The sequence below is a fragment of the Nicotiana attenuata genome, unplaced genomic scaffold (assembly GCF_001879085.1).
Source record: "Nicotiana attenuata strain UT unplaced genomic scaffold, NIATTr2, whole genome shotgun sequence".
Lineage (NCBI taxonomy): Eukaryota > Viridiplantae > Streptophyta > Magnoliopsida > Solanales > Solanaceae > Nicotiana > Nicotiana attenuata.
Genome location: NW_017671578.1, coordinates 154972 through 166014, shown reverse-complemented (window position 1 = coordinate 166014; position 11043 = coordinate 154972).

Genomic DNA, 11043 nt, shown 5'->3' with positions numbered 1-11043 from the left:
TTAAACTACGTCGTTTGGGTGGCCTGGGAATAAAGGGTTGTTGGACCGGGTCAGGGATTGGGCTTTAGCATAATTATTTATCTATTTTACCTAAAATTGACTAATGACTTAATTAATTAACTAACCGAAGAATGCATATTTGATTTTTATATGTTTAAATAATGCAGGTAATATAGCATATGTAATTAACATATGCTATATTCATATATTGTTGTTGCTAAAACTTAAAAAATATTAATATAGCACTACATCTATACTAAGTGTGTATATAGTATATAAGCTATATTTGATATAACATTAGCTATATATATATATATATATATGTGTGTGTGTGTGTGTGTGTGTGTGTGTGTGTGCGCGCGCGCGCGCGCGCGCGTGTGTGTGTGTATGTTCATATCGCTGAAGATATTTTCTTATTGAGCCCTATGTATACCTTGTGGTTTTATCCTTTATTACTTGACCATAAAGTTGATAAATTAAAGGGAGTCATGGGGAATGTTCTTTTCGCAACTTCAGCATTATTTGTGTAGTGACCTTCCCGTCTCTTCTTTCATCATGATTCTCTAGATGTTGTGTTGTTCTTGTATTAAGGAATCTTTGATATTACAATTGCATTTTACAAATCTAGTCACTTGCTTTATTTCTGCAGGACTTGTTATTTTCTTACAACATTGGAGTAGATAGATCCGATGAGATGACAAAAGTGTTGGGCAAATCTGCTGCAAGTGTGGGTCTCCGCCTTCCTGATGTTTATCAGTCTTGAAAGTTGGTGGGTTATCGCCATTTTCTTTTCCATTTGCTTGTCTATGTAATGGTTTGGTAACAAACACGTTTTATGCTGTGAAATTTATGGCATATTCCTATCTAAAGCATACCTACGCATGTGTGCTTCGAGGCGGATCACAGAGCTATGTAGAATTGGACTATCACACCCTCTATTCTAGCTTATTTGTTTGAAATACTCTACCTAGTAGAAAACTTCAGGGTCTGGTTATAAACCAACTCCCTTCCCCCTGGAAGAAAGGAAGCAACGGCTAGTACGCTAAGCTAAGATCAACCAATATTTGAACTGAGAGAAGAGGGGGTGGGTGGGGGGGGGAGTGCTTTGGGATATGAAATTTAATACCTACTCAAGCAATCTGAATTTGACTATGCATTATGGACGGTATATTGAATTGGAGAAGTTCATGTATTAAAAGTTTTATTTATTCTTGACACACCTGAGATGATAGTCCAAGGTCTTGTCTTCTATATTCCAAATCATCCTTTATTAGGCTGTTTGCTCTCCGTTTTCTGGAAAAGCCCCTCCGTTGCAGTAAGTTGGCAGCATTGATGGCATTTGTCATTGAGTTAAAAAACCACTTCTTTTCTTGAAGCACATTAATAATGGTAGTTTGAGAGAATAAGTTGTGGGTTTGGCTTATATTTCATATACCAGCTGGGGATAAATTTTAGGCTTATACTTCTCCTTTTCACCGCTTTTCAAGCTGGAGGAAATGACTGAATGCACTCCTAGCTTGACCAAAGAGAAGGAAAAGGAATCCTTTAAAATGGTTTAGAGAATATGTCTGCAACTTGAAGCTCAAAAGGAATACAGTATGTAGTGAGTTGTAACGACACAACTGGTCGTTTAGAGTATCAGCACTTTGCTCGGTATCTTGAGGGCTCGGTCATCTTCGCATGATGTATTATGACTTGCGTAAATCGTCAGTATTGGTTTTCGAGTTATCCGAAATCGATTTGGAAGAATGAATTGAGTGAAACTAGTATAGTTGGACTCTAATTGAATGGGTTGTCGGATTTTATGAGTTTTGTCGGGTTCCTAGGCGTGGGCCTGGGTGTGATTTTTTGGCCAGATTTGGGATTTGATTTAGGATTCGATCTTTACCATTTGAAATTTATTTTCTTGGGCTTTATTTGACGTATTTGAGTTGTTTTGAGCCGTTCGGAGGTCACTATGCGCATGATGGCATTTTTGGAGCATCGCTTGGGTTGCTCGGTATTGTTATTGGCTTATTCGAGGTAAGTATTTTGCCTAACTTTGTTGAGGGAGTTTCTCCTCCTATTTGTCATTATTTGCTACATGCGGGGGTGATACATATATGAGGTGACGAGCGTATATGTATGTGCCAGGGTTAATCATGCTCGGGGGATGGATTATGTTATATTTGTGTTTGTAGGATTTCGTGACCTCCTGCTTCATGCCTTACTTGACTCTTAGATACCAAGAACATAATATTAAATGATCGAAATCAATACGTATCTTATTATAACTTGATCAAAACTTATTGCTACGGTCGATACTTTGAGATGCTAGATTCTATACTTGTGTTGTTGATAAATTGTGAAATTTGTGAAAGTACTTGAATTAATGGCCCTTGAGGGTTCATTGAGTCAATGTTGGCTTGTGAAGTTGTGATTGTGAATTTGTTGGAATATTCATTGAACACTCTCCTCGATGTTATTTATACTTCCTGCCTAGTCATTTTATTGACATTCATGTGTTTGGTAAGGAAGAGTGTAAAGCACGAAGGGTGATGCCGTGCCATTTTATATTCATTATCATATGAGGAAAAATGTAAAGCACGAAGGGTCATGTCGTGCTATTGTTTATACATTATCATGTGAGGGAGAGTGTAAAGCACGAAGGGTGATGCCGTGCCACATTACTGAGAGTAAAAGCACGAAGGGTGATGCCGTGCCACATTTGTGATGACCCAAAAGCTCATCTTATTAATTTAAAAGCAATTCTGTGTTCTGAGGTTTTTAAAAACCTCCTTTTATTTCTCCTCGATTTGCGTGCCTAGTCCAGGCACGATACCGGAAAGCTTTCATGTGAAATTTAAGAAAAATATTAAAATTTGCCTTTAAAATTGATTAAAGTTGACTTTGGTCAATGTTTTTAGTAAACGAACCCAGATCTGTGTTCCGACAATCCCGGGAGGTCCGTAGTAAAATATGGGACTCGGGCGCATGCCCGAAATTGAATTCCGAGGTCCTAAGCCTTAGAAAATAATTTTTGAAGAAAATTGTTCTGCTGGTTAATTCAAGAAATAAAGAAATGAAATAATATGTGAAATTTATGATATCGGACCCGTATTTTGCTTCCGAAGCCCGGAACAAGTTCGTGATGTTATTTAAGTCCCATTTGTGAAATTTGATGAGAATCGGAGTTGATTTGATGTAATTCAGACATCCGATTGAAAAGTTAGAAATTTGAGTGTTCTTGAGGAAATCTTGAGTTTTGAGGTTAAATCTGTAGATTTTGATGTTATTTTGATGATTTGATTGCACGAGCAAGTCCGTATGATGTTTTTAGACTTGCGTGCATGTTTGGTTTGGAGCCCCGAGGGCTCGGGGGAGTTTTGGATAGGCCACTGAGTGATTTTGGACTTAGGAAATTGCTGGTGTGTTGCATCTGGTGTTGCAGGCCTCAGATCTCGCAAATGCGAGATCGGGCTTCGCATTTGCGAAGTCAATGGCCAGCCCCAGATCTCACATTTGCGAGATTTTGGGTCGCAATTGCGAAGCACCCATTGTCGCAAATGCGACATTATTTATCGCATTTGCGATATTTTCCCGGAATTCTCAGGGTTCGCAAATGCGAACTCCGTTTCGCAAATGCGAGACCCGCAACCTGTTATATCAGATTTTTGACGGGATTTTCATCATTTTTCAATTCTCTCAAACTCTAAACATCCTCAGGCGATTTTTCAAAGACCCAAACTTCTCCAAATCATAGGTAAGTGATTTCTAACTCATCTTCTTCAATCTAATTCATCTTTTTACATGATTTCATCTCAAAATCTAGGGATTTTCATGGGAAATTGCGTGTTTTTTGGGTAGAGACTAGGATTTTCAAATTTTGGGGATTTAGACCTGGATTTGAGGTCGGATTTCAAAACATTGGGTTCGTGGGTGAATGGGTAGTTGGGTTTTGGTTCGAACTTCGAGTTTTGACCAAGCGGGCTTGGGTCGATTTTGGACTTCTAGGGAAAACATTGGGAAATCTATTTTCATGCATTATAATTGGTTTGTTTAGCATTTATTAATGTTATTGAATTGATTATGGCTAGATACAAGTGAATTGGTGGTGGAATCGAGAGGTAAAGCGGTGATTGAGTGTTGAATTACCCGTTGGCTTGAGGTAAGTGGTTGGTCTAACCTTGACTTGAGGGATTAGAGATCTTTGCTATGTGGAATTTCATGTGTGTGGCATATAGGTGTGGTGGCGAGTACCTATGCGCCACCAAATTATCATTTTAGCATGTTCCCTTCCCCGTTTCTTATTGTATTGTTTCTTGCCTTAATTGCTACTTGCTCATGATCATTGCCATGTCTTAATTGCTACTTGTTCATAAATATTTCCATGTCTAATTGCTTCATATCAACTACTGTTCTCTTATTTGAAGTATTCTTATTACTTCATGGTCTCGTTTGTTTATTTTGTTGGCTTGTAATGGTTTATTGGTGCCTTATGGTACATTCTGGTTGGTCTTGTTGAGTAGTTTACACTGGTGAAGTATCATAAACATAGTGATAACCCATTGTGTGGATTGAGGTATAAGTGTTGTGGAGAATCTAAACTAACTTGTGAAATACTTGTCTTTATTTTCTTGTTTGGTGCTATTATATATATTGGGATCGGGTTGCACGCCGCAACAAGTAGGAATAAGGGAGAATGTGATTGTCTGGTGGGATTGGGTTGCACGCTGCAACAAGGAGCAATAAGGGTGGACAGGTGGGATCGGGTTGCGCGCGCAACACGAGAAATAAGGGTGATATATATTGAGGAGTAAAAAGGGTAGATAGGTGGGATCGGGTTGCACGCCGCAACAAGGAGGAATAAGGGTGAATATTGATACAGTTGTTGTTTATATGATGGGATCGGGATGCATGCCGCATCAGTTGTTGTTTATATGATGGGATCGGGATGCACACCGCATTAGTTGTTGTTTATATGATGGGATCGGGCACGCCGCATCAGTTGTTGTTACGTATTTATTTCTGTTGAGGTCTATTACAGTAATGTTGAAATACTCTTAAGGTTTTGTTATAGCTGGATACTAGTAGAACAGTTGGGTTCCAGATTTATTTAACGCCAGATATTGCCTTATCACATTCTGTATTTCCTTTCTGTTTAGTATAAACTGTTGCAGGTTATATATTTTGCTATGCCCTGCCGTAGCCTCGTCACTACTTCGTCGAGGTTAGGTTCAGCACTTACCAGTACATGGGGTCGGTTGTACTGATACTGCACACTGCACTTTCTGTGCAGATTTTGGAGCTGATTGTGGTTGATTAGAGCTCGAGGGTGCTGCCTTCAGTTCACAGGAGACCCAAGGTAGTCCTGCAGGCGTCCCCGGGCCCTGGCGTCCCCTTCTATCTTACTGTATTCTGTTTTACTATTCCTCCGAAAAGATGTATACTTTTCTTTCACACCATTGTTTGTAGTATTCGTAGACAGTTCGTGAGTTGTGACTCCAGTTCTGGAGGGATTTCATTTCAGTTTTTCGTTAATGTACAAAGTTAAGCTTTTAAACTGTTTCTTCCACATTTATTTCTGCTGATTATTTTTTTAAGTTAAAAATTGTTGAAATATAAAGGAAATGGCTAAGATATTCTGTGATGTTGGCTTGCCTAACGGGTTCAATGTTAGGTGCCATCACGGCCCCGAAGGTGGGAAATTCGGATCGTGACAAGTTGGTATTAGAGCTCTAGGTTGCTTAGGTCTCACAATTCACGAACAAGCTAGGTAGAGTCTGAGGGATCGGTACGGAGACGTCTGTACTTATCGCCCAGAGGCTACAGAGTTTAGGAAAACTTCACATCTATTCTTTCCGGTCGTGCGACTTCATTTCTCAATGCTAATTTAACTTCCACTCTATTCTTTCGCAGATGGCGAGAACGCGTACCGCTTTATCTGCTGATCAGCATCCCGAGCCCCCAGTGGCAGCTCCTATGAGAGTACGAGGCCGAGGCAGGGGCAGGGCTTAACCCCGAGCAGCAACACCAATGGCGGAGCCTCACGTAGGGTTTGCTGATGAGGTTCCAGCCCGGACCGTTCCAGCAGGGCCAGCTCAGGTCCCAGAGGAGTTCATAGCTACCCCAGTACTTCAGGATACTTTGGTCTGTCTAGTCGGCCTCATGGAGAGTGTTACTCAGGCAGGCGAACTTCCTGTAGCACCAGCCGTCTTTCAGGCTGAGGGAGGAGCACAAACTCCCACTACTCGCACTCCGGAGCAGATGACTCCCCAGTTTCAAACTCCAGTAGCTCATCCAGTCGGGGTAGTCCCACCGGGTGTTGCAGTTCAGACCGGTGATGGGACAACTATGTCTTCAGATGCTTTATGGAGGTTGGACAGGTTCACCAAGCTCTTCACTACTACCTATGGTGGTACATCTTCAGAGGATCCTCAGGATTATTTGGACAGCTGTCATGAGGTTCTTCGGAACATGGGGATAGTGGAGACCAATGGGGTCGATTTTGCTGCTTTTCGTCTGTTAGGTTCCGCCAAGAAATGGTTGAGAGATTATTGTGACCAGGTGGGTTACCAGCTCTCACTTGGGACCAGTTCTCGCAGCTATTCTTAGAGAAGTTTCTCCCTATCACTCAGAGAGAGGACTATCGGAGGCAGTTTGAGCGTCTCCGGCAGGGTTCCATGACCGTCACTCAGTACGAGACTCGGTTTATTGATTTGGCTCGTCAAGCTCTTCTTATACTTCCTACCGAAAGAGAGAGAGGGTCCGAAGGTTAATTGAGCGACTCGCTCAGCCTATCAGATTGCAGATGGCTAAGGAGACAGGGAGCGAGATTTCTTTCCAGGATGCGGCCAATGTGGCCTGGCGAGTTGAGACAATTTTATCTCGGGGGAGTAGTCAGGGATCTGACAAGAGGCCTCGTCATTCTGGTAGGTTCAGTGGTGCCTCGTCTGGAGGTAGGGATTCATTTGGTAAGGTCCATCCTCCTAGGCCGTTTTATTCAGCACTTCAGGCATCTCATGGGGCTTTAGGGAGCCGTGGTCCTTATATGACTCCTTCAGGACAACCAGCTTATAGTGCACCACCAGCTCCTATTAGGACACCTCCTCTCTAGAGTTATTATCGTGGTCAGCCAGCCCGTCAGGGTTTGTTTCAGTATTCAGATGGATGTTTCGAGTGTGGTGAGTATGGGCATATCTGGAGGGCTTGTCCGAGATTAGTGGCTGTTCAGCCACAGCATCAGGGTTCTCGTGGAATAGTTCCAGCACCAGTTGTCGCACCGCCTGCCTAGCTAGTTAGAGGTAGGGGTCAGGGAGCCAGAGGTAGGGGTCAGCCCGCTAGAGGTGGAGGTCAGGCCGTTAGAGGTGGAGGCCAGGCCGCTAGAGGTGGAGGCTAGCCAGCAGGAGGCCGTCCTAGAGATATAGTTCAGGGTGGTGGGGCCCAGCTCCGATGTTATGCTTTCCCAGCCAGACCTGAGGCTGAGGCCTCCGATGCCGTTATCATAGGTACGATTTCAGTTTGCAGTAGAGATGCTTCAGTTCCATTTGATCCAGGGTCTACATATCCTATATGTCATCTTATTTTGCTACGTATTTGTTTGTGCCTCGTGATTCTTTGAGTGCTCTTGTATATGTGTCCACACAGGTGGGTGATTCTATTGTTCTATATCATGTCTATCGTTCGTGTGTGGTTATTATTGGGGGTTTTGAGACCCGTGTAGATCTCTTACATCTGGATATGGTTGATTTCGATGTCATATTGGGGATGGATTGGCTGTCACCTTATCATGCTATATTAGACTGTCACGCCAAGATAGTAACCTTAGCCTTACTGGAATTGCCTCGATTGGAGTGGAGAGGGACTCCTGGTCGTTCTACCAGCAGGGTTGTCTCTTATATGAAGGCTCGGTGTATGGTTAAGAAGGGATGTTTGGCTTATTTGGCTTATGTTCGTGATTCTGTACCGAGGTTCCTTCCATGGATTCCGTACCAATTGTACGTGAATTTCCAGAGGTGTTTCCCGTAGACCTGCTGGGGATGCCACCAGACAGGGATATTAACTTTTGCATTGATTTGGCTCCGGGCACTCAGCCCATTTCCATTCCGCCGTACCGTATGGCGTCGCTAGAGTTGAAGGAATTGAAGGAGCAGTTGCAAGATCTGCTTGATAAGGGCTTTATTAGACCTAGTGTCTCGCCCTGGGGTGCGCCTGTGTTGTTTGTAAAGAAGAAGGATGGATCGATGAGGATGTACATAGATTATCGGTAGTTGAACAAAGTCACCATCAAGAACAAGTATCCATTTCCAAGGATTGATGATTTATTTGACCAGCTTTAGGGTGCCAAAGTATTTTCGAAGATTGATTTGAGATCTGGCTACCATCAATTGAGGATTAGGGCATCCGATGTCCCTAGGACAGCTTTTCGCACTCGGTACGGGCATTACAAGTTTTTGGGTTGACAAATGCCCCAGCAATGTTCATGGATTTGATGAACCGAGTGTTCAGGCCCTATTTGGATTCCTTTGTGATTGTCTTCATTGATGACATCTTGATATACTCCTGCAGCCGGGAGGAGCATGAGCAGCATCTTCGGACCGTTCTTCAGACTTTGAAAGACAACCAATTATATGCTAAGTTTTCAAAGTGCGAGTTTTGGTTGAGTTCAGTTGCTTTCTTGGGTCACGTTGTATCAGCAGAGGGTATTTAGGTGGATCCGAAGAAGATAGAGGCAGTCAAGGCCTGGCCTAGGCCTGCATCAGCTATAGAGATCCACTACTTCTTGGGTTTGGCAGGCTATTACCGTCAGTCTGTGGAGGGGTTTTCATCTATACCAGCCCCGATGACCAGGTTGACCCAGAAGGGTGCCCAGTTCAGGTGGTCAGACGAGTGTGAGGCGAGCTTTCAGAAGCTCAAGACAGCTTTGACTACGGCGTCGGTGTTGGTTTTGCCCATAGGTTCAGGGCCATATACAGTATATTGTGATGCATCTCGTATTGGACTTGGTACGACGTTGATGCAGAATGGCAAGGTTATTGCATATGCTTCGCGACAGTTGAAGATCCACGAGAAGAATTATCCAGTTCATGATTTGGAGCTAGCAGCCATTATTCACGCGTTGAAGATTTGGAGGTATTATTTATATGGCGTGTCATGTGAGGTATTCACGGATCACAAGAGTTTGCAATATTTGTTCAAAGCAGAAGGAGCTAAATTTGAGGCAGAGGAGATGGTTGGAGCTATTGAAAGTTGTTTACCGTGAAAATGGTAATAACAATCAAATTTGATTATGAGGTTCTAAAAATACGTGATCTATTTTTATGTTAGTCGTAAAGCGATAGATGCTAAGTAAAAGGTTAGAAATCAGGATTATAGCTTAGAAACGGTATGATAATCGAACCAAACAGTTGGAGTCGAGGGTCTCGAGCCGTTGATTGTGAGGCCTTGGGGTCGAGCTGGATGGTCGATTCGGGGCAGTCGAGAAGGAGATGATAGTTATGAGAGCTATGATGATGGCCCTTTATGATCAATGATAAGCAACAAATGAAGAACAATAAATAGAACACAATGAATATAAGCAATAAATGAAGTAGTAAAATCAAGAGAATATGTTAGAGAGTAGAGAGAATGTTCTTGTGTATTTAGTATTGAGCATCAGATGTGTACAAATGACAAGGATTCCCCTTTATATATGAGGGGGAAAATAGTACAAAAGCATCAATGTAAAGCCCCAGAAAATTTTGCTAAGTAATCTACGATTTCGTGGTGCCAAGGTAGGCTAATTACTTTATTTTGTGTGAAAATGAGGATTCAGGACATAATGGATACCAATTGGATATGTTAATAAGCGTATAAGTCATATTATAAGTGATTTGGGGTCTAAGGGGAAGCCTAAGTCTAAGCCAAGTCGGAAAATTTCATAATAGACTAAAGTTGTAAATGAGTACGCACAAGACCTCACTTTGGACAATCATATCTACATTTATATAAGGTGTTGTGTGATGCACAACCTATCAAATTAAAGCCCTTTGAATCTAGTTTCTGATGCATCAACGCGTTTGTCATTTGGAGGTGTATACAAAAAGTTACGACCATTTTACTAGGCATGTGTCATATGCGCGGCGGAAGCGTGGCGGCGCATATTGAGAAGTATTCTGCCTCGTGAGCGCGGCCTTAGCGCGGTCATTAGCACGGGCGCGCTAGTAGCAGACCTCTAAATACACCTAAGGACGGGAAATGAGAGGATTTAAGTCATTTCTCAAGCCTAGGGCATCCTCTCCATCCCCAATCCGGCCAAGGCATCCAGTCACACACCTAAGTTGAGTTTTTAAGTGTGTTTTCATGGTGATTTCACTTCTCAATCACTAGTTAAAACATGGTTTTGATTGGATTTCATAGGATTTCTTCAAAATCTCAAGAACATCCCAAAAGTTGTCTTTCAAGATTTGGTCTACAAGAGGTAATCTTTTACCCTTAGACTTACATATATGGAGTTATTATGGAAATATGAGTATGAATTAAGTACGGTAACTCATGGGATGGTGATTGGAAGCCATAGGTGCCTAACCTAGGTTTGTGTTGGTGTTGTATAGAATGTGAGATGGGTTATTGAGGTATGATTCTTGGGTGTAATATTATTATGTATACATGCATGTACAAATTAGGTTTGTGGGAAGATTGTTGAATATAAATAAGTAAAGATTGGGTTGGGGAATGAAGGAAATCTTGTAAAAGAGATTTGAAATCAAGATGCTCAACTAGTGTTTGATAAAATGCTCAAATGAGCTGAAACCATGAATACCTTCCTAATTTGTGTTCAATTTTGTTATGTCTCAAGTAGATCGGGATTGCTAGAATTTCCGGAACGTCGTAGCAACTTAAGGAAAGCTTAAACAAGGTATGTATGGCTAAAACCCCGTCTTTTAGAAATTGAGCTTTACCGGTGGTTGTGTGAATACGGTGAGATTAAAATTGAGTTGTCGTATTGATTGTTATTCACTTGAATTGGTGTTGCAACCTTATATGCATGGAAAGTGTGTCTCAATATGATCAATATGCTATTCT